Here is a 25,020-nt window from a genome sequence, read left to right on the forward strand (position 1 = left end):
ATGCTAGAGAAAGCGGATGATAAAATTTACCAAAAGCATTATGTATCCGAGGAAAGGCTCACAAGCCTATGGAATATGAAGGATGTTGTCGGATAAAATCCGAAAAAGGGTCTGGTTGTCCACAAGGGATCTGATGTGAGCATCAATATTCAACCAGAGGAAGGAATAATGCAAGGAGATCAAATTATAGAAACAATTGACTAACTCAAAGCTCAATTGCAACAGAATTATGAATTCCAAGACAAGGGATCAGAAGCAATGCTCTGATTAGGTATGGATAGGTAGAATAGCCTTAGGAGTACAATTGATGGCGATTTGATTGATCAAAAAATCAGCACATGTTAAAATGACGTCTGAGCCGGAAGGATGAATTCTAGGATTTGATTGAGGATTGCGAGCATTCACAACATATTGTATGAACGGACTCAAAATGTTAATGACAAAGGCTGACAATAAGATTACTAGACTTATGGTATTAACCCTAATGCAAGCAAGCAAGAAATTCAAGAACAATAGGCTGTTGAGGATTTTCAAAAGAACGAATGGTATTACGAAGACTTTTGTGAAGTACATGAATCAACTGAGGATGAGCGGATACTCGATAGGTACACAAAGTTATCCGTAGGGGTATTCAGATGACAAGGAACTGCAAGGCAGTAAGTTCAAAGGATTCTCAGAAAAACGAGAGCAGTTCAGGGCATCTTGTAATAACAAGAACAATGGGATAGAATGTAAGATTGGCAAGTGTGTGCAGTTATCCATAAGGATATTTCGGTGGTAAGGAATTGCATAGGCAACAGTCACAAAGTCTCGAGAGAATATCGTAGAGTATATTCGGAATCTTCTGATGCAGCAGGCGATCATCTGGAATAAGGGGCTCTCCGGGCGGATGTGATTACAAGATCCTAATGTTCAAGTTAGTAAATCCATTTAACCTGAATAGGAGAGAGATCAGAGTCCCAGAGTATAGACGAGGAGTAAAAGATCCTAATACCACCCAATGGCGACGTGGGCCCGTAAGACACACAACCATGTCATTAAAAGTTTTTCAGTGACAAGACTCAACTTTGGCCAAAGAGTTGGAAAGGGGGCTACCTATAGGCAGTCGGCTCTGATACCAACTTGTGACGCCCTCGATTTAACCGTACACTAATCATACACGTAAATATGTACGATCAAGATCAAGGACTCACGAGAAGATATCACAACACAACTCTAGACACAAATTATAATAATACAAGCCTTATATTAGAAGCCAGGGGCCTCGAGGGCTCGAATACATAAGCTCGAAAACACAAGAGTCAGCGGAAGCAACAATATCTGAGTACAGACATGAGTTAAACAAGTTGCCTTAAGAAGGCTAGCACAAAATCAACAACAATCGAAAAGGCAAGGCCTCCTGCCTGGGAGCCTCCTAACTACTCCAAGTCGTCAGCGGACGTCACGTAGTACTAGGCATCCTCGGGGTAGCAGTAGTCATCAATGATGTCGTCTGGCTCCTGGGATCCGTCATCTGGTCGCAACAAATCGGGTATGGGGGAAAGAAGTAGCAAAGCAACCGTGAGTACTCATCCAAAGTACTCGCAAGACTTACATCAGATCTAAACTAAGTATGCATCTGTATCAAAGGAATGGGTTGTATCTGTGGACTAAACTGCGGAATGCCAGAAGGGAAGGGGAAAGCCTAGCCTATCGAAGACTAGCATCTTCTGGAAACCACCATCTTGTAGCAACAGGAGGGAGTAGAGTAGCATAAAGTAAAGTAGCAGTAATGTTATCAACCTCGGCCAGAGATCCTTTCTCGACTCCCTGCGAGAAAGCAATCCTAGAGCCATACTATACATTTCTCATCACAATCAATTCCTCATCACCATCCATTTCTCATATCCATTCCTCATCTAAAGTATCCAGTTCTAGTTGTATCGATCGGGATACAACTCCAAGTGTCCGTTACCGTAGGACAGGCTATCGATAGATGTTTTCTTCCCTGCAGGGGTGCACCAACTTACCCACCATGCTCGATTAACTTTGGCCGGACACACTTTCCTGGGTCATGCCCGGCCTCGGCCAAACAATACGCCGCAACCCGACCTAGGCTTAATAGAGAGGCCAGCACACCGGACTAAACCTATGCCCCCAAGGGTCATGGGCCATCTCCCCGGGAACTCCTGTACGTTGCGTACGCGGCCGGTGAGCAGACCTAGCTACCTCCTTCAACAAGGTAGGTGCTTACCAGTCCAACCCGGCGCGCCCCGCTTAGTCGCTGACGTCTATTAAGCTTCGGCTGATGTATACGACGCAGAAGGCCCATACTATGCCCACGTAATGGTTAGTGCTATCAGGCCAGAGGCCCCTCGGATCAAATATCCAAATCGTAGTGGATTAGGAATGCGCGGTAACGAGCAGAGACTCATGATCGATGTGACCCCATCGCCCTGTCTCGAGTACTTGCGGCAAGGGCTAAGAATGGCCAACCACGCCTCATAAGTATCTCGCGGGCACCTTCCAGGTCAACCCGACTCCACATCACTCGCTATTAAGCTCGCGCGGGTACCCCTCAGGGTCGACCCGTCTTTAGTAACATGGCTCAGTGCAAAGTCATAGTAACCATACTAACTGTGTGTCTAACACCAAGGAGAAAACCCGAGGAATCACCCCCGGTGAATTCCACTCGATGTTGTCATCAAGTTGAACGTAAGAGGATCCACCCTCGAGGTTCACATTTGATGGGTTGCACGACAGAGCCCTATCGAAAGTGGTTAAGGAGGAAATCACCCTCGATGACCTCGACCGTATAGCTACACTATGGAGATCTCATCAGAAGTGATGTAAGAGGTTCCACCCTCGGCACTCGATGGTAACTCTGCAGAGTCTTACAACTAGTGGGGTGAGGTGTGGTGTCAGGGCCTGGATGTCGATCGCGTTGATCGAGTCATCGAACATAAAGCAAGGCAACTGGGACAAGGTGGGGGTCACTGATGAATCTCTAATCAACCTATACTAAGCAGTTTAGATGAAGCAGGTAAGGTATGAAAGCAGGTAACAAAAATAGGCTATGCATCAGAGTAGGATCATACATAAAGCAGTAGCAGTTCTAATGCAAGCATGAGAGGGAAAGAAATGGGCGATATCGAAATGCTCAAGGGGGGTTTTCTTGCCTGGTTGCTCTGGCAAGGAGGGGTCGTCGTCGACGTAGTCGATCACAGGGGCAACATCGGTCTCAGGGTCTACCGGAGAGAAGAGGGGAAGAAATAGTAAATACAGAGAAAACAATGCATCACAAGGCATAACATGGCAATAAGATGTGCCGGGTGTGACCTAACGTATGGCTACACGATAAAGGTGAAGAGGGAAGCAGCCGGGAATGTTTTCCCGGTCCGGACCTGTGTTAGACAGATGACCAAAGGGGGAAAGTTCCATGTTCAGATAGTTAGAGGCATCGGTAAACAGACCGCGTAGTCGAATTCGTCTCATCGTTCTGAGCAACTTTCATGTATAAAACATTTTCATCCGAGCTACGGTTTAATTTCTATGATTTTCCAAAGATTAAAAGGTTTTATGGAATATATTTAATTCAAATAATATAGAAAGAAAAGGGCTAGACACACCCAGAAGTATATCCAGCAGTGGGCGCTGTGGGGCTGACAGTGGGGCCCTGTTGACTGCCCAATCAGTAGTCAACAGTTGACTGTTGACTGGTCAATAGAGTCAATGGGGCCCACATGTCATTGGCTAGAATTTAACTAAAAGGAGTAATTCAAAAGTGGGGGCCGCCTGTCTGTGACTGTTAGGATGTGGGTGTTAGTACTAATCTAATGGCCCTAATTTGACAAGGGCCTGGCCCCATGTGGCAGTGGCCTTATTGGCCACACGCACAACCGTGCATTAGCACCGTCCGGCCATGGCCACGGCCAGGAAGCCACGGCGGCGTCGCACGGCAAGGCGTGGCCCCGGGTGGGCACAGCCAGGCGGCGGTCGGTGGCGCAGCAGCAGCGCACAACAGCGGCGTGGGCGGAGCAAGGCGGCAGTAGGCGACGCGGCTACGAGGCGGGACGAACGGAGGGCGAGGCCACGCAGCGCCGGGGCGCAAGGGGCGAGGCGGGCGCGCAGGGAGCGGGGGGTGACGCCGGCGAGCGGTGGCGGCCGTAGAGTAGCTGCAGCGGGCAGCGGAGGGAGCAGCTGCAGTAGTAGTAGGAAGAAGTGGCGGCAGTGGGGCAAGAGGCGATGGGATTGGTCGGGTGCGAGGCAGGGGCGGCCGCGACTGGGGACGGGGCCGGGGTGGCCTACACGTGGCTGTGCGATAGCGGGACCGCAGCGGCAAGGGGCGGCGCCGACACGGCCCGGCACGACGGAGCCCGAGGCTGGGGCGCGGTCGTGGGGCGGCTTGGACGTGTGGGGGAGGCAGGGGCAAGGCGCGGCCCTGGGCAACAGGGGCCCGCGAGCGCATGCGCACGCGCGAGGCGCAGCCGAGGCACGGGGCTGGGCGCGCAAGGGAGAAGAGGGTGGTCCGGCCATGAGAGGTTGCGGGCGGTAACTTAAGGCAATAGATCGAAAGGGGAAAAGGGGGAATCGGGGGAGAAGCTAACCTGGAGCTCGTGGTGTGGTCAAGGAAGCCACAGGGAGTCGAGGTGCACCAGAGGAGCGACGCAGTGGCGATGAACGGAGTCGGGTCCTGAGGTCGAAGGCGTCTCGATCCAGTCGATGTGGTGCTCCGAGCTCGAACGCGTCCCCGTAGTCGAAGAGGACGACGATGGCGGTCCTCCTGGGCGCCTTGGCTGGCCGTGGGGAGGCCATCGGCCACAACGATGAGGGCAACACGGCGGCGAGGCATCGGGAGGCTTTGGGTTCGAGCGGGGGAGGGAATGGAAGGGGAAGAAGGAGATAGGGTTTGATTCAGGAGGCTCGGCGTCGTTCTTATCCCCTCGGGGCACCGGTGGATGGCCGACCCGTGGCTCCCCTGCAGCATGGACGCCGCGTGTGCGTCCAGCGCGCCTCTGTGAAGAGAGGTAGGAGGAGACTGGGGCGCCTGGTGGGCTTGGCCTCACACTATTCATTTGGGCTACAAGTGCCCAGTAGCGCCTTTCCTTTTTTCTGTTTTTTTCTTTTTATTTAAAACACAGACAACTAGGGAAAGGTTTGGGCTACCAAAAGACCAAAAAAATGTGGGACTAGGCCACATAAGTTCTTTGTAGTATTTGGCACTACCACAAAAAGTTTGAGGGGCAACTGAACCCATTTGGATTTTGCACAAATAAAACAACATTTTAAAATGCTGAAATGGCACTGTTTTAATTGCCATAGTCCATCTTGGCTTGGAGGTGATGTTGTGTTCCTTAACAATCAATTTGTTATGGAATTTTGGCTAAAAGATGAACTATTTTGCATCAACTTTTGTGCAACTCCATATTTCACTTACAAATAGAATATGATTTGAAAGTGGAATTTCAAAGGATATTTGAATCAAAGGTGATCAAGCAATGTTTAATAAAATGATTAGCTTAATCACAGAGGGTTACTGTAGCATGACACTGGGGGTGTTACAAATCTCCTCCACTACAAGAAATCCCCTCCCGAGATTTAAGATGTTGAGTAAGGGGGAAAGTTTCGGTTACGAAAGTCTAACGGGTCTTCTCATACTTGATTGCTCTTCTCGAAGAGGTCGATCACTTTCGTTGGTGTCTTCATTTCTCCACTTCAGTTCCTCATGATGAAGTTGTCATCCTTTCTTCGGAGTCTTCATCGTACTTACGAAAATGTAAAGGGACAACTTCGGAAGAATAGACCTTTACAAGGTTGAGTATCTGGAAGATAATATCAGGGAAGGTGGCGGAAAGTAACTCTCGAATTGAATCCTAAGAAAATATCAAGAGTTAAGTAAGAAATTACCATGAGAAGTTTCAAGCGGGCGGGCAATCATTCAATGCCTAAGCGGAAGGGTAAAGGGGCTTCAGAGCAACGAAAAATATTGCCGCACAAACCAGAATAGATCACTAGGAAGGTGGCTCGTGATATACATACGAAGCCAAGAGCAAATGATACTTCGGATTAAAGGATATACAAGAGAGTCAGGTTCCGATCCTGGGGAACTGTGGGTTTTGGGCCCACCGTGTGGGTTAAAAGTAGAAAGGGGGCCGATAGCAAGGCATGTCAGATGATAGACTGCCAGGTATGTTGCCAACAACGTTGGTACCAAGGGCGGGGGACGAAGAGAACTATTAAAGGAAAATATGATGAGTATATTAATCAGAATAATGGAAAGGAAAATGTGTTCAAACACAATTATCAGGAGTATATCATTCCCAAGGACAAGCAGAGGATGATATCCATGACATGATAGTAAGTAGAAAACCAATTAGGTAAAGGGAAAGAAATTTCATGACATTACCCATACAACGGTCTTTGGATAATTGATAAAGAAAATTTAGTATTGTGCTTCAAATGTTCTTATTGTAGATCAGATTACCACAGACATGCTTCGGGATAACATTGACATGGTTTCAAGCAAAGGTCGGACTTTGGATACACCAAGGATCCATCGGAAACAACTTAGAAAATAAGTCATACAACTTTAGCAGGGAAAAGATGAGGGTGTGGCCGACGAGCTCAGTAGCAATCCATCGACATGTCAAAAAGGATGTATTCCCAAAATTAATATGATCAAGTTTGTGTTGGGGGGGGGGACAAGAATGTTGTTGATGCTGACACAAGTCATCGAGAGGCAAGGATGGTATTTCTAGCCATTAATTTTGTTGACATCTCTGAAGAATGTTGTTGATGCTGACACAAGTCATCGAGAGGTAAGGATGGTATTTCTAGCCATGAATTCAGTTGACATCTCTGAAGAAGCCAAAGTGTTGAACGGAGTCGGGTCCTGAGGTCGAAGGCGTCTCGATCCAGTCGATGTGGTGCTCCGAGCTCGAACGCATCCCCGTAGTCGAAGAGGATGACAACGGCGGTCCTCCTGGGCGCCTTGGCTGGCCGTGGGGAGGCCATCGGCCATGGAAATGAGGGCAACACGGCGGCGAGGCATCAGGAGGCTTTGGGTTCGAGCGGGGGAGCGAATGGAAGGGGAAGAAGGAGATAGGGTTCGATTCAGGAGGCTCGGTGTCATTCTTATCCCCTCGGGGCACCGGTGGATGGCCGACCCATGGCTCCCCCGTGGCATGGACGCTGCGTGTGCGTCCAGCGCCTCTGTGAACAGAGGTAGGAGGAGACTGGGACGCCTGGTGGGCTTGGCCTCACACTATTCATTTGGGCTACAAGTGCCCAGTAGAGCCTTTCCTTTTTTTTTCTGTTTTTTTCATTTTATTTAAAACAGAGACAACTAGGGAAAGGTTTGGGCTACCAAAATACCAAAAAAATGCGGGACTAGGCCACATAAGTTCTTTGTAGTATTTGGCACTGCCACAAAAAGTTTGAGGGGCAACTGAACCCATTTGGATTTTGCACAAATAAAATAGCATTTTAAAATGCTGAAATGGCACTGTTTTAATTGCCATAGTCCATCTTGACTCGGAGGTGATGTTGTGTTCCTTAACAATCAATTTGTTATGAAATTTTGGCTAAAAGATGAAATATTTTGCAGCAACTTTTGTGCAACTCCATATTTCACTTACAAATAGAATATGATTTTAAAGTGGAATTTCAAAGGATATTTGAATCAAAGGTGATCAAGCATTGTTTAGTAAAATGATTAGCTTAATCATAGAGGGTTACTGTAGGATGACACTGGGGCTGTTACAATAAGTGATAGTCTTTTCTTCAACTTTAATAGGTTCAACTTCTTTTACTTCAATGGGAGGATGATATGTAATCCACTTGTCCTTAGGGAGATCAACATGAGTAGAAAATGATTCACAGAAAGAAGCTACTATCTCAGAGTCAAGTCCATATTTAGTGCTAAATTCACGAAAAGCATCGGTATCCATAAAAGATTTAACACAATCAAACTTAGGTGTTATACCTCACTCCTTACCTTCTTCAAGTTCCCAACCTTTAGAGTTGCGTTTAATTCTTTCCAATAAATCCCATTTGAATTCAATAGTCTTCATCATAAAAGAACCATTACAAGAAGTATCGATCATGGAGCTATTATTGAGAGAAAGCCGAGCATAAAATTTTTGAATACCAATTTCTCTTGAGAGCTGATGATTGGGGCATGAATATAACATTGACTTAAGCCTCCCCCAAGCTTGAGCGATGCTTTCTCCTTTGCGAGGCCAAAAATTATATATATATATATATATATATATATATATATATATATATATATATATATATATATATATATATATATATATATATAATTACGATCACAATGAACCAGATGCATAGGATAAAACTTCTGATGAAATTCCAATTTCAATCAGTTGTAGTTCCATGATCCAATATCATCACATAGCCTAAACCATGTCAATGCCTTTCCCTTCAAAGATAAAGGTAAGACCTTCTTCTTGATAACATCCCCGGGCATACCTGCAAGCTTAAATAATCCACAAACTTCATCCACATAGATTAGGTGCAAGTCGGGATGTAATGTTCCATCTCCTGTAAAAGGATTAGCTAGCAGTTTCTCTATCATACATGAAGGAATTTCAAAATAAACATTTTCAGTAGGTTCAGTAGGTTGAGGAGCAACTCTTTTCTCCACTGGTCGCGGTGAAGATACCCCGAACAAGCCCCTCAAAGGATTACTTTCCATAGTAATGAGTGATAGTAACTTTCAGCACATTATATAAATTTTTCCTTACCAAATTCCACCTACCAAAGGCGCTTCACTCCCCGGCAACGGTGCCAGAAAGAGTCTTGATGACCCACAAGTATAGGGGATCTATCATAGTCCTTTCGATAAGTAAGAGTGTCAAACCCAACGAGGAGCAGAAGGAAATGATAAGTAGTTTTCAGTAAGGTATTCTGTGCAAGCACTGAAATTATCGGTAACAAGTAGTTTTCTGATATGGTAATTTGTAACGGGTAACAAGTGATAAAAGTAAATAAGGTGCAGCAAGATGGTCCAATCCTTTTTGTAGCAAACTACAAGCCTGGACAAACTCTTATATAAAGGAAAGCGCTCCCGAGGACACATGGGAATTATCGTCAAGCTAGTTTTCATCATGTTCATATGATTCGCGTTTAGTACTTTGATAATTTGATATGTGGGTGGACCGGTGCTTGGGTACTGCCCTTACTTGGACAAGCATCCCACTTATGATTAACCCCTCTTGCAGGCATTCGAAACTACAAAAGAAGTATTAAGGTAAACCTAACCATAGCATGAAACATATGGATCCAAATCAGCCCCTTACGAAGCAACGCATAAACTAGGGTTTAAGCTTCTGTCACTCTAGCAACCCATCATCTACTTATTACTTCCCAATGCCTTCCCCTAGGCCCAAACAATGGTGAAGTGTCATGTAGTCGATGTTCACATGACACCACTAGAGGAAAGACAACATACATCTCATCAAATATCGAACGAATACCAAATTCACATGACTACTTATAGCAAGACTTCTCCCATGTCCTCAGGAACAAACGTAACTACTCACAAAGCATATTCATGCTCATAATCAGAGGGGTATTAATATGCATAAAGGATATGAACATATGATCTTCCACCAAATAAACCAACTAGCATCAACTACAAGGAGTAATCAACACTACTAGCAACCCATAGGTACCAATCTGAGGTTTTGAGACAAATATCGGATACAAGAGATGAACTAGGGTTTGAGATGAGATGGTGCTGGTGAAGATGTTGATGGAGATTGACCCCCTCCCGATGAGAGGATCGACGATGATGACGATGGTGATGATTTCCCCCTCCCGGAGGGATGTTTCCTAGGCAAAACAGCTCCGTCGGAGCCCTAGATTGGTTCCACCAAGGTTCCGCCTCGTGGCGACGGAGTTTCGTCCCGAGAGCTTGCTTATGATTTTTCCAGGGCGAAAGACTTCATATAGACAAAGATGGGCACCGGAGGCCTGTCAGAGGGCCCATGAGACATGGGGGCGCTCCCAAGGGGGTAGGGTGCGCCCCCACCCTTGTGGACGGTGGGTGGCCCCCCTCCGGTGCTTTCTTCACCCAATATTTTTTATATAATCCAAAACTGACTTCCATGGAGTTTCATGACTTTTGGAGTTGTGCAGAATAGGTCTCTAATATTTGCTCCTTTTCCAGCCCAGAATTCCAGCTGTCGGCATTCTCCCTCTTTGTGCAAACCTTGTAAAATAAGAGAGAATAGGCATATGTATTGTGACATAATGTGTAATAACAGCCCATAGTGCAATAGATATCAATATAAAAACATGATGCAAAATGGACATGTCACGCGTGCAATAAGTAATGAAATGAAAATTTCCAAATTCAAACAAGTGGGGGCGCGCACTACCCCCCTGGGCACGCCCCCTGTCTCGTGGGCTCCCTGGCAAGCCTCCGGTGCCCATCTTTGGCTATTTGAAGTCTTTCGCCCTTGAAAAAATCATAAGCAAGCTCTCGGGACGAAACCTCCGCTGCCACGAGGCGGAACCTTGGCGGAACCAATCTAGGGCTCCGGTGGAGCTGTTCTGCCGGGGAAACATCCCCTCGGGAGGTGGAAATCATCAACATTATCATCACCATCGTTCCTCTCATCGGGAGGGGGTCAATCTCCATCAACATCTTCACCAACACCATCTCATCTCAAACCCTAGTTCATCTCTTGTATCTGATCTTTGTCTCAAAACCTTAGATTGGTACATGTGGGTTGCTAGTAATGTTGATTACTCCTTGTAGTTGATGATAGTTGGTTTATTTGGTGGAAGATCATATGTTCAGATCCTTTAGGCATATTAATACCCCTCTTGATTATGAACATGAATATGCTTTGTGAGTAGTTACGTTTGTTCCTGAGGACATGAGATAAGTCTTGCTATAAGTAGTCATGTGAATTTGGTATTCGTTTGATATTTTGATGAGATGTATGTTGTCTTTCCTCTAGTGGTGTCATGTGAACATCGACTACATGACACTTCACCATTGTTTGGGCCTAGGGGAAGGCATTGTGAAGTAATAAGTAGATGATGGGTTGCTAGAGTGACAGAAGCTTAAACCCTAGTTTATGTGTTGCTTCGTAAGGGGCTGATTTGGATCCATATGTTTCATGCTATGGTTAGGTTTACCTTAATACTTCTTTTGTAGTCGCGGATGGTTGCAAGAGGGGTTAATCATAAGTGGGATGCTTGTCCAAGTAAGGGCAGTACCCAAGCACTGATCCACCCACATATCAGATTATAAAAGTACCGAACGTGAATCATATGAACGTGATGAAAACTAGCTTGACGATAATTCCCGTGTGTCCTCGGGAGCGCTTTCCTTTATATAAGGGTTTGTCCAGGCTTGTCCTTCGCTACAAAAAGGATTGGGCCATCTTGCTGCACCTCATTTAATTTTATTACTTGTTACCCATTACAAATTAATTTATTACAAAACTATCTGTTACCGATAATTTCAGTGCTTGTAGAGAATACCTTACTGAAACCTGTTTATCAGTTCCTTCTGTTCCTCGTTGGGTTAGACACTCTTACTTATCAAAAGGACTATGATAGATCCCCTATACTTGTGGGTCATCAGCGCGCGGTATTTTTTTTAGATTTTTACCTAATACAAATTCATTTTGAAGTTATATTTAATCTGACTCAAAATTTCAGGATAATTTTTTTCGGATCCCATAAAAATGTGGGATTTTTGGTTGAATTCTGTTTTGAGAGGTTGGTTTAAATTATTAATAGTTGTCATGGCTAGAAAATGGGTTGTAATTTTAACAGACTGTAAATTGGTTGTAGTAAATTCCATTAGAATTCAAAAATGGGTTGTACACTATTACAAATCGCAGATGGGCTATATGTTCTCTGCCACAGATGTGATGCTCACTTGTGGGCCTACTATTTTTTGAGAATTATTGTCAGTGACGCGCACGGAAGGCTTGTGGGTCTACTAAGATGTATGGAAGGCTTTGTAAACTTATAGTCAAGACACGATTCTACCAGCAGTGGCCGTTGGATGTCCATCCAACGGCTGTAGTGCTTCTTCAATCTTGGATATTCTTGCTTCAGCCTCCCAAACCACCTCTGGTGGTACCGCCTGCTACCGCCTCATGTGGCCGGCTGTGCTGCCGTGTAGGCTTCATCGGCCCACTCTAGTCCCGAACGCCGTCCAGACCATTCCTCTACTCACCAACACTTCATGTTCTTCACTGGTGATGGTAGCCTTACACCGCAGCCGAACCAGTGAACCCTCGTAGTCCCCTCTGCGTGTGCATCCACTGTTGTGTCTTTGCCGGCTCCAGGTCGTTTCCTTCATAGTAATTTCCATCGTTCACTTTGTTGGTTCTCTCGGCACGGCGTGGTCAACTTTGTCAACAAACGACAACCATCGGGGACAGAGATCTAGTGCCTTGCCCACAACAAGGCATGACATAACTGGCGGCCAGCCAGCCGTTGGATCGGGGGGGGGGGGTGGCTCAGATGAGGCATGTACATGGATTGGCTGACAGTAGGGACGCACATGGCCCATGGCCTCATGCTGCAAGTGCCCCTGTATTATGCGAAAACAAATAATTTCTCCCCCTGACAGGTTTGACCCACCAGCTACATCCTCGCACGCAAGGAAGTGTGTAACATCCCAAATTTTCAATTTGGAATGTTATACATTAGATCATCATTGCATATCATATTTTATTGCATTTTAGTTTGATCCTTGAAATTCTACGCAACTCAAGGACCCACGAAGAGAGTTGGGGATTTCATTATTTTCATATTCGAGTTTTTCTCGAATTTTGAAAAAAGGGATCGTTTGATTTTAATTATTTTCTCTTGAATATTTCTTTTATAAAAATAAAAGAGAGAGAGGATAAAATGACTTCCTCAAAAATAAAGAAATGTCGGAGATTTAATGTTCAAATCAAATAAGAATTTTATTCGGAGTTTTATCACTATTTTATTTGAATTACGAAAAATATGCGTTTTTCAAAATTGCATTTTAGGACAAATTAAATTTTCACCTTGTCCGGCCCATTTTTAGAGGACGGGGAAAATTTATTTCAGGATTTTTGGAGTCCGTTTAGTACTCTTTTTCTTTCTTTTTCTGCACGTCAAAATTATTTAAAAAAAGGGAAACCGACTCCGGGCCGTACCCGAGCAGGACTCCGCCGGGGGGGGGGGGCTTTATAAGCCGCACCATCCGAGCCCCAAGACCCAGCCCACCGCCGCCGAACCCTACCCGCCACCGCGCCAGCCCGCCGCCGCAGCTTGCGCCGCGCGCCGCCGACGCGACGCCGCCCGCTGCCGCGCCGCCACCCGCCGCCACCGCGCCGCCGCACCAGACCCGCACCGCCGCCGCCGTCTCACCGGATTGGCCGGAGGTAGCCGCCGCCTCGGTTTTCGCAAGAAAACCGAACGTTTTTTTAAACCCTAGATCTATTTTTTAGATCCGGTTCAGTTAATTTTTTCGGTTTATTTATTTAGTGAACGCCCATTTGTATGTTTGTTTTAACGAACGGTTTTCACCGTTTAGCCGTAGGCAGCAAACGTTTGTTTGTTAGCCTGTTCATCCATTTTTCTTTTTCTCAGATTTTCCGCTATTATTTTCGATCGCAATTTCTGATCCAATTTTCATTTTAGTTTATCTTTTCACTCGTTTATTGGAATCAGGCGATTCAAGCGCCTAGAGTTTCTTCTCGAAGCCCTCTTTCTATTTAACCAACTTAAACAAGTTTTTGCTACTGTAAAATTTGACTTTAGGCCAGATTAGTAAATGAAGCTTGTTTCTTTCGCCGTTTGAGTTTTGTTGCTTCGTTTCATTTGATTCTTTTTGCAAACCGGAATTCTTAAGTTGAAATTTCTGGTTAGATCTCTTATTTGAGTTTTACCCGTGCCCTTGCTTGATTGTTTATTGAGTGCTTGTTTGTTTGCGATAGAGTACCCGGAGTGCGAAGCGTGCTACTACGAGTCTCTAGGTTTTGCGGATCATCAGCAAGGCAAGTATCAGTTTGATCATACCTCTTTACTACCCAGTTTTATTGCATTAGATCACTCAAACAATTGCATGGTTAGGATCAGAAGTAAATTGTGGTTTTTGTAAGTAGATGAGGTAGTACCTATTCACCTAACTATTATCAAACCCTGGGAGTTACTTCTACGTTGCTTATATTGCTATGCCATGCTCATAGATGTGGATTGGGTTTGAGCGTTTTCATGACAGATATGAGTATTCTTAATTAATGGTTAACTTAAGGTGGCAACTTAAATACACATCTGGGTGGATTAAGGCACCTGGGGAAATCCAGTGATTGCCTTTATTTTTGGAAATCCCGAGGTACTGTGTGATTCTCCTATGGACTGCCACCCAGGCTCAAAGGGATCATGAGATTATTCATGCTGGAAACTTCCGTGTGCAACCACAAGCCACTATGGGCTCTGGCATAGTTGATTAAGTCGTGTGAACTCTTACCGTGGTAGACTAGCAGAAGTAGGGGATGTAGGTGGTACTGTCTACCCATCATAAGGTGCTAACGCTTCTGAAAGACTGTGTCTCGGTCATCCGTTTCTCAAACACCTTGTAGTGCGAGAAATCCAAGGGAGGAGATCGAGTCTTGTGGGGAAAGTGCGCAAACCTCTGCAGAGTGTACAAACTAATCATGGTTAGCCGTGTCTCCGGTTATGGACATCTTCAGTATCTAGTTCGTGGATTATCATGTGGATCTCAACACTCTTAATTATAAAATTTGATTGGGTTTTTGTTAATTACTTTCATTTGGGATTGAGATGGGGTTTACCATTCTCAATGTTTAACAACCACCATGATAGTTAAATAAAATATATTCCTTTGTTGTAGGGAAAAATTGGCTTTTCGCAAAACATATTAACCATACAGCCTCCACCAGCCATATATGCATGTAGTGATAGAATTATTCTATTCATTACTCTCTTGTGTTACATTGCCAGCATATTCCATGTGCTGACCCGTTTTTGGGCTGCAACGTATCATGTTGCAGACTTTTTAGACGACGAGTAAGGAGCCTTAGGTCGCGGTCTTTCACTCAGTGATGCTGTTGGAGTTGATGGATTCACTTTATCTTCCAAGCCTTCCGCTGTTATCATATTAGATGGACTTAAGCCATATTTATTGTAATAAGTTTCTCTTTTTGAGACATTCGATGTAATAAGTGTGTGATTGCTACTCTGTAATAAATCCTTCAAGTACTGTGCGTGTCAGCATTATCGATCCAGGGATGACACTGATGCACAGAGATCAGACTGTTTGAGGTCTGGTCGCTACAAGATGGTATCAGAGCACACGTTGACTATAGGACACGACCAATAAGCTAAAGCCCTAGATCACTACTCTCTTCTCATTTCTAACTCCTCCCCATTTTCTACTCTTTAGGATGGCGGACGCAGGGAACAAGTTTGCACAACCAGATGAAGAAGAACCTTTTGGACGACACTTGAAGGAAGTCACTAAGTACCTGAGCATAAGAATACCAAGCTTCACCGGGACTTACAACGCCACATTACCAGAAGAGGAGCGCTGGACGATTCAAGTTCAAGTTCCGGGAAGGACATTTACGGCAGTCACTAAGCCCATAGAGTTTTCCTTTGATGCACCAACCTGGAGTCTAGGAAAGAGTATGGCAGCCCACATCACCATGGGATGCATTGGAGAAGTTTACCAGAAGGATCTCAAGGATACTATCTATCAGATTTGTGGGCGCCGAGATGAGCAATGGGAAATGATCAGCACCAGGAGGGATAGATCGATTGCATCTTTCATCCAGGAGTTAAACCAGCATATTCGCCGCTAGGAGAATCAGATGTGCGCAGGCATGATAGACCTGAAGAAGGCAATGACAAGGATCACGGAGCTGGAGGAAGAACTCTAGGCTACTCACAAAGATTATGAGGAGGAAATCATTGTACTAGTGGAGAAGAATGACGACCTGACAAGGAAGCTAGGAGTTTTCATGGGAGACCCCGCGCCAGGAGGAGAAGACGATGAACCCAAGGAGATCCGTTCTGAAGACTACATCATCATCGACGACACCGACTCGGACCCCGCCGATAGCGATGATGACTATGTTGATGAAGCTAGAGCAGATATCATGGAGTCTTTGACCGATCAATATTTCTAGTAGACCACCATATCAGTAGTAGTATTCCACCATGTATATAGTATAGTCTGAGCACTTTTGTAATGATAGTTCTAGACCAATTGTATGCCCTTGCTTGATTGATTGTGTGATATGATTGTATTTGTCTCATGTGCATATGGGTAGTGTTTTCTCACTAGACCTCATTCTATTCTATTCTCTTCCCTCTAAACCCTCAGATGCCTCCGAGATGTGACCCCGGATTTACTTTTCCACCGGAGCTCACTCAGTTGATCCAGCAGCAGAATACCTTGATGCAGTTGTTAGTTTAGAACCAAGGCAACAACAACAACAAGAACCCACCGCCACCACCCCCAGTTGACAACTTAGCCCGTTTTTTGAGGTTGCAGTCGTCGGTGTTTTCCAGTAGCACCGAGCCAATAGTTGCAGATGATTGGCTCCGCAGGATTGGAAGGGAGTTAACCACTGTAGGATGCACAGATGCTGAGAAGGTGCGTTTTGCCGCACACCAATTGGATGGACCAGCAGCCTCATGGTGGGAGAATTACACTGTCACCTATCCTATAGCCACTGTTACATGGGACCAGTTCCAGCAGGCCTTTCGCACTGCCCATGTATCAACATGAGCTATGGCCATGAAGAAGCGTGAGTTTCGCAACTTACACCAAGGAGGACGCACAGTTGGCCAGTATGTGGATGACTTTCATAAGCTAGCACGTTATGCCCTAGATGACGTTGCTATAGATGCAGCTAAGCAGGAGAAGTTCCTAGAAGGACTGAATGATGAGCTGAGCATGCAGTTGATGGTGGAAAATTTCAATAACTACCAGGAGTTGGTGGATAGATCTCTCATGATTGAAGGGAAGCAGCAGCAGATTGACAGCCGCAAGAGGAAGTATGGACAAGGGAAGTATAATTCTGGAGCTTAGCAGAGACCTCGTTTTACCCCAAACTCGGGAGGACTTGTCCATAACCATGGAGGCCACACTCATAATGGAGGAAGTTCGCACAACCATAGTGGCTCCAAGAACGGGAATGGTAATGGAGGAAGTAGTGGATAGAACCGTTCCAACCCGGCAACACCCGCCAAGAAAGATCTAAGCCACGTTACTTGCTACAAGTGCCAGAAGACCGGACATTACGCCAATGAGTGTCCTGAAGCTAAGAATGGAAATGGCAATGGAAGCTCTGGGAAGATGCCCAACCCTTTCAACAGGGGACAAGTGAACCACGTTAATGTGGAGGAGGTTGAAGCCCAGCCAGATGCAGTAATAGGTAAGTTTTTAGTTAAGTCATTTACTGCAGTCGTACTTTTTGATACTGGTGCATCGCATTCATACATATCAAGGGGATTCGTGGATAAGTTTAAACTGCCAACCCAAGCCCTTAGGTCACCCATGTTAGTAACCTCACCAGGAGCAGAGTATATGGCTCACCTATGGTGTGATCGGTTACCATTAAGGATTGGTAACTACTTGTTCCCCTCAGACCTAATAGTATTGGAGTCACAAGGATTGGATGTAATATTAGGCATGGATTGGTTATCGAAGTATGGAGGGAACATTGACTGCGCCAGTAATTCGATTTTGCTCACCACCCCAGAAGGAAGAAGGATAAAGTATGTATCCCGGCATGTCTCGAATAGGACTCAAGTAAATTCCTTATCAGGAGTTGTACAGGAGGAAGTACTAGTGGTGAAGGATTTTCCAGATGTATTTCCAGAAGAGTTGCCAGGAATGCCACAAGATAGAGACATTGAGTTTTTGATTGAGCTTTTGCCAGGCACACGGCCCATATCTAAGAAATCGTACAGAATGCCCGCAAATGATTTGGAGGAAATTAAGAAGCAGATTAAGGAGTTACTGGATAAAGGATATATTCACCCAAGTTCGTCACCTTGGGGATCCCCAGTACTTCTAGTGGAGAAGAAGGATGGATCGTTAAGGATGGTTGTTGATTATCGAGGATTGACTGAAGTGACAATCAAGAACAAGTACCCACTGCTGATGATCAATGATTTGTTTGACCAGCCGCAAGGAGCTAAGGTGTTTTCCAAGATCGATCTGCGATCAGGGTACCACCAGCTGAAGATCCGAGAACATGATATACCTAAGACAACTTTTACCACGAGGTACAGCCTATATGAGTATACCATTATGTCAATTGGCCTGACTAACGCACCTACCTATTTTATGAACATGATGAACAAGGTGTTTATGGAGTTTTTGGATAAGTTCGTCATGGTGTTCATTGATGATATTCTGGTCTACTCGAAGAATGATGAAGAACATAAAGAGCATTTGCATTTAGTACTTGGGAAACTCAAAGAAAATTAGCTATACGCCAAGTTCAGCAAGTGCGAGTTTTGGTTGAAGGAAGTTGGATTTCTTGGACATGTTATATCCGGAGAAGGAATAGCGGTAGACCCCACCAAAGTTGTCACTATGACAAATTGGGAGTCATCCACGACAGTTGGAGAGATCCGGAGTTTTCTTGGACTCGCAAGATACTACCGGAGGTTCATTCAGAATTTCTCAAAGATTGCAAAGCCTATGACGGAGTTGTTAAAGAAGGACACTAAGTTCAAAAGGACTAAGGAATGTGAGGCCAGCTTTCAGGAGTTGAAAAGACGCTTGGTTACATCACCAGTGTTGATTCTGCCAGATCAACGCAAGGATTACGAAGTGTATTGTGACGCTTCTCGTCGAGGACTTAGAGCCGTACTTATGCAGGAGGGAAGAGTTGTTTCATATGCCTCACGACAGCTTAAACCCCATGAGTTAAATTATGCCACACATGATTTGGAGTTAGCAGCCGTAGTACATGCGTTGAAAACTTGGAGACATTTTCTCATTGGAAATCATTGTGAAGTATACACGGATCACAAGAGTTTGAAGTATATCTTCACGCCGAAGGAGTTGAATCTCAGGCAGAGGAGATGGTTGGAGCTCATTAAGGATTATGATATGAGGTTGCAATATCATCTTGGAAAGGCTAACGTAGTAGCCGATGCGTTGAGCTGCAAAAGTCATGTCAATACAATCATGAGCGGAGAATTACCCAAGGAGTTAGCAGATGACCTTCACGAGCTATGTTCGGAGATAGTTCCGAGAGGTTATGTAGCAGCTTTGGAGATTCAGTCTACTTTGATGGATAAGATCAGAGAAGCTCAGAAGATGGACAAGGATATTGCCGAAATAAAGGAAAGAATGAGCAAAGGAAAGGCTAAAGGACTTCGTGAGGATGATCACGATACCTTATGGTTTGAGGACCGCGTATATGTGCCAAATGATCAGGAGATCAGGAAGTTAATTCTGCAAGAGGCCCATGATTCTCCATATTCGATTCACCCAGCAAATACCAAGATGTATATGGATTTGAAGGATAGTTTCTGGTGGACCGGAATGAAGAAGGATATTGCAGAGTATGTAGCAGTTTGTGATGTATGTCAGAGAGTGAAGGCAGAACATCAGAAGCTAGCAGGATTTCTACAACCATTGCCGATACCCGAATTGAACTAGAATAAACTAGGCATGGACTTTATCACGGGATTACCCATGACTCGTTCAGGCTATGACTCAATATGGGTAGTAGTCGATCGTTTGACGGAAGTAGCTCATTTCATTCCAATGAAGACCACTTACACCAGTGCTAAGTTGGCAAATATATACATGACCAAGATTGTATGTCTACATGGAGTTCCGAGGACCATTGTATCAGATAGAGGAACCCGGTTTACCTCAAGGTTTTGGAATCAGTTACATGAAACTTTGGGAACCAGGCTAGAGTTCAGTACAACTTTTCACCCGCAAACAGATGGCCAGACTAAGAGAGTCAATCAGATTCTGGAGGACATGTTGAGAGCTTGTGCACTAGATTATGGATCTAGTTGGGACACAAATTTACCTTATGCAGAGTTCTCATACAACAATAGCTATCAAGCCAGTTTGAAAATGGCCCCTTTCGAAGCATTGTACGGAAGGAGGTGCAGAACATCGTTGTTGTGGGACGAAGTTGGAGTCCGACAGTTGTTTGGACCAGATTTGATTGAAGAGTCTGAAGAGAAGGTTAAGCTGATTCACGATAGACTAAAGGTATCCCAATCCAGGCAGAAGAGTTATGCGGATTCAAAACGCAAGGAGACAGTTTACAAAGTTGGAGACAGAGTGTATCTTCGTGTATCCCCACTTCGAGGAGTGAAGCGCTTTGGATTTAGGGGAAGTTAGCACCACGTTTTGTCGGACCATACAAAGTTTTGGAACGTATGGAATTACCCGAAGGATTGTCAGGAGTTCACGATGTGTTCCACATTTCTCAGTTGAAGAAGTGCCACGCAGAGATGGCTGATATTCCTCTGAGAGATACAGTGCCACTGGAAGCGATACAGTTGGATAGTGATTTGACCTATGAGGAGAAGCCAGTCAGAATTCTCGAGTTTGCCAGCCGATTTACACATAGCAAGGTTATCAAAGTTTGCAAGGTTCAGTGGAGCCACCATACCGAGGATGAAGCCACCTGGGAACGAGAGGAAGACCTACGGAAGGATCACTCTCACCTATTTTCTAGCCAACCCGAATCTCGAGGGCGAGATTCATCTTAAGGGGGGTAGGTTTGTAACATCCCAAATTTTCAATTTGGAATGTTATACCTTAGATCATAATTGCATATCATATTTTATTGCATTTTGGTTTGATCCTTGAAATTCTACGCAACTCAAGGACCGACGGAGAGAATTGGGGATTTCATTATTTTCATATTCGAGTTTGTCTCGAATTTTGGAAAAAGGGATCATTTGATTTTAATTATTTTCTCTTGAATATTTCTTTTATAAAAATAAAAGAGAGAGGATAAAATGACTTCCTCAAAAATAAAGAAATATCGGAGATTTAATGTTAAAATCAAATAAGAATTTTATTCGGAGTTGTATCGCTATTTTATTTGAATTAGGAAAAAATATGTGTTTTTCAAAATTGCATTTTAGGCCCAAATAAATGTTCACCTTGTGTGGCCTATTTTTAGAGGACAGGGAAAGTTTATTTCAGGTTTTTTGGAGTCCGTTTAGTACTCTTTTTCTTTCTTTTTCTGCACGTCGAAATTATTTTTTTAAAAGGGAAACCGACTCCGGGCCGTACCCGAGCGGGACTCCGCCCGGGTGGGGGGGCTTTATAAGCCACGCCACCCGAGCCCCAAGACCCAGCCCACTACCGTCGAACCCTAGCCGCCGCCCCGCTACCACGCCGCCACCCGCCGCCGCCGCGCCGCGACACCGCAGCTGCACCACCGCCGCCGCCGTCTCGCCAGATTCGCCGGAGGAAGCCGCCGCCGCCTTGGTTTTCGCAAGAAAGCCGAACGGTTTTTTAAAACCCTAGATCTATTTTTTTAGATCTAGTTCAGTTTATTTTTTGGTTTAGTTATTTAGCAAACGCCCGTTCGTATGTTCGTTTTAACGAACGGTTTTCACCATTTAGCCGTAGACAGCGAACGTTCGTTCGTTAGCCTGTTCGTCCGTTTTTCTTTTTCTCGGATTTTCCACGATTATTTTCGATCATGATTTCTGATCCGATTTTCGTTTTAGTTTATCTTTTCGCTCGTTTATCGGAATCAGGCGATTCAAGCGCCTAGAGTTTCGTCTCGAAGCCCTCTTTCTGTTTAACCAACTTAAACAAGTTTTTTCTGCTATAAAATTTGATTTAGACCAGATTAGTAAACGAAGCTTGTTTCTTTCGCCGTTTGAGTTTTGTTGCTTCGTTTGATTTGATTCTTTTTTGCAAACCAGAGTTCTTAAGTTGAAATTTCTGGTTAGATCTCTTATTTGAGTTTTACTCGTGCCCTTGCTTGATTGTTTATTGAGTGCTTGTTTGTTTGCAATAGAGTACCCAGAGTGCGAAGCATGCTACTGCGAGTCTCTAGGTTTCGCGGATCATCAGCAAGGCAAGTAACACTTTGATCATACCTCTTTACTACCTAGTTTTATTGCGTTAGATCACTCCTCAAACAATTGCATGGTTAGGATCAGAATTAAATTGTGGGTTTGGGAAGTAGATGAGGTAGTACCTATTCACCTGATTATTATCAAACCCTGGGAGTTACTTCTACGTTGCTTATATTGCTATGCTATGCTCATAGACGTGGATTGGGTTTGAGCGTTTTCATGACAGATATGAGTATTATTAATTAATGGTTAACTTAAGGTGGCAACTTAAATACACATCTGGGTGGATTGAGGCACCTGAGGAAATCCAGTGATTGCCTATATTTTTGGAAATCCCGGGGTACCATGTGATTCTCCTATGGACTGCCACCCAGGCTCAAAGGGATCATGAGATTATTCATGCTGGAAACTTCCGTGTGCAGCCACAAGCCACTATGGGCTCTGGCATAGTTGATTAAGTCGTGTGAACTCTTACAGTGGTAGATTAGCAGAAGTAGGGGATGTAGGTGGTACTGTCTACCCATCGTAAGGTGCTAACGCTTCTGAAAGACTGTGTCTCGGTCATCTGTTTCTCAAACACCTTGTAGTGCGAGAAATCCAATGGAGGAGATCGAGTCTTGTGGGGAAAGTGCGCAAACTTCTGCAGAGTGTACAAACTAATCATGGTTAGCCGTGTCACCGGTTATGGACATCTTCAGTATCTAGTTCGTGGATTATCATGTGGATCTCAACACTCTTAATTATAAAATTTGATTGGGTTTTTGTTAATTACTATGATTTGGGATTGAGATGGGGTTTACCATTCTCAATGTTTAACTACCACCATGATAGTTAAATAAAATATATTCCTTTGTTGTAGGAAAAAATTGGCTTTTCACAAAACATATTAACCGTACAGCCTCCACCAGCCATATATCCATGTAGTGATAGCATTATTCTATTCATTACTCTCTTGTGTTACATTGCCTGCATATTCCATGTGCTGACCTGTTTTCAGGCTGCAACGTATCATGTTAAAGACTTTTCAGATGACGAGTTAGGAGCCTTAGGTCGTGGTCTTTCACTTAGTGATGCCGTTGGAGTTGATGGACTCACTTTATCTTCCAAGCCTTCCGTTGTTATCGTATTAGATGGCCTTAAGCCATATTTATTGTAATAAGTTTCTCTTTTGAGGCATTCGATGTAATAAGTGTGTGATTGCTACTCTATTATAAATCCTTCAAGTACCGTGCGTGTTAGCATTACCGATCCAGGGATGACACTGATGCACAGAGATTAGACTGTCTGAGGTCTGGTCGCTACAAAGTGCTTCCTTTATTACATGGAAATAAAAAGTTTCCTCTCCGTGACAGCTGGGGACCACCAGCTTTATTATGATCCTTTTTGTGAAAATATAGATTGTACCGAAGATCCTAAATTGTTTTCCTTTTATTCTAACTCGAATAAAATAAAAAAAATAGAAAACATCTTCGCACGCAAGGAAGTGCCACCTTATTACGTGAAAAAAATTGATACACCCTGTTAGCTAGGACCCACCAGATTTGTAGGCTGACTTGTGGGCCTACTAAGTTAACGCGTACGTAGAGCTTTGTCAACTTAGTCAATAAACGATTCTTGCTGCACTGACCGTTCGATGTTAATCCAACGGCCAAGCTGCATCTTCAACCTTTGGTCTTGTTGCTCCAGCTGCCCAAACATGTGCCCGCCGTACCGCCTGCTCCAACCTCCCGTGGCCGGCTGTGCTATCGCGTAGGCCTCATCGCCCGACCATACTACTACTGGCTAGGCCTTCCCTATACTCACCCACACCCCCTATTATTCTTCGGAGACGGCAGCCTCAAACCGCAACCGAAGCAGTCAACCCTCATACTCCCCTCCGTGTGGGCATCCACTGCTGCGTATTCCTCGACTCCGGGTCGTTCCCTTCCTAGGTCGCGCCGTCGTCCACCACCTTGGAGTTCTCGGGCGGTACGGCGTTGTCAATGCGGTCAACAAACGACATCCATCAGAAGAGGACTGTAAGTGGAGAGGCTGACAGCTGGGTCCATGGCCGCACGCAAGGAAATGCCTCCTTATTACGCACAAAATAAAGATTCCTCCACCTGACACCTCGGACCTACCGGAAGGGCCTCTGTATTTCGTGAAAAAAACATTTCCCCCCTGATGGTCGAAACGGGGTCCTGTTGATTGGGAGGGGTGTGGCATAGCGCAAAATGAAGGAAACGGACTTGTGTTAGCGCGCTACGGTCGAAACGGGGCTCCTGTTCATCGGGTGGGATGTGGCATACCGCAAAAAGGGGCTCCACAGGACACTGTTCATCTCCACCGTCGATTTCCTCCACGGGCTACTGTTCATCCACCGTCGACCTCCTCCAGCCTCCACCTGCGATTGTTCATCCACGGGCTCCTGTTCATCCAGCCTCCACCGCTCTTCCACCGGCTACTGTTCAACCAGCCCTCTCCACGGGGTCCTGTTCAACCACCCCTCCATGGGCTACTGTTCATCCAGCCCTCCACCGGCTACTATTCAACCAGCCCTCCACGGGGTCCTATTCATCCACCCCCAACCGGCTCGATCAGGGTCCTGTTCATCCAGCGGCAACAGCCTCTACTACCATGGGGTCCTGTTCATCCAACCCCCCACCGGGAACTGTTCATCCAACCCCCCAACAACGCTCACTGTTCATCCAAAGGCACCATCGATCGGCTTCAGTTAGTAGCAGTAGCGAAGCAATCGCTCAATCGGGTTTAGTTAACAGCAGGGGATTGATCGGGGTTCAGTAACATAGCTAGTGCAATCGCTCGTGTTCAGTTAGAGCCCAACGCCTCGCTCGGGTTCAGTTAGAGCGCAACGCCTCGCACACACGCACATATGTGTACGAGAGAAATGCGCAAACCTCCATGCATCGCTCGGCCCCGACCACCCATCGTAACCGGGAACTC

Source organism: Triticum aestivum, chromosome 4A, assembly GCF_018294505.1.
Source record: "Triticum aestivum cultivar Chinese Spring chromosome 4A, IWGSC CS RefSeq v2.1, whole genome shotgun sequence".
Lineage (NCBI taxonomy): Eukaryota > Viridiplantae > Streptophyta > Magnoliopsida > Poales > Poaceae > Triticum > Triticum aestivum.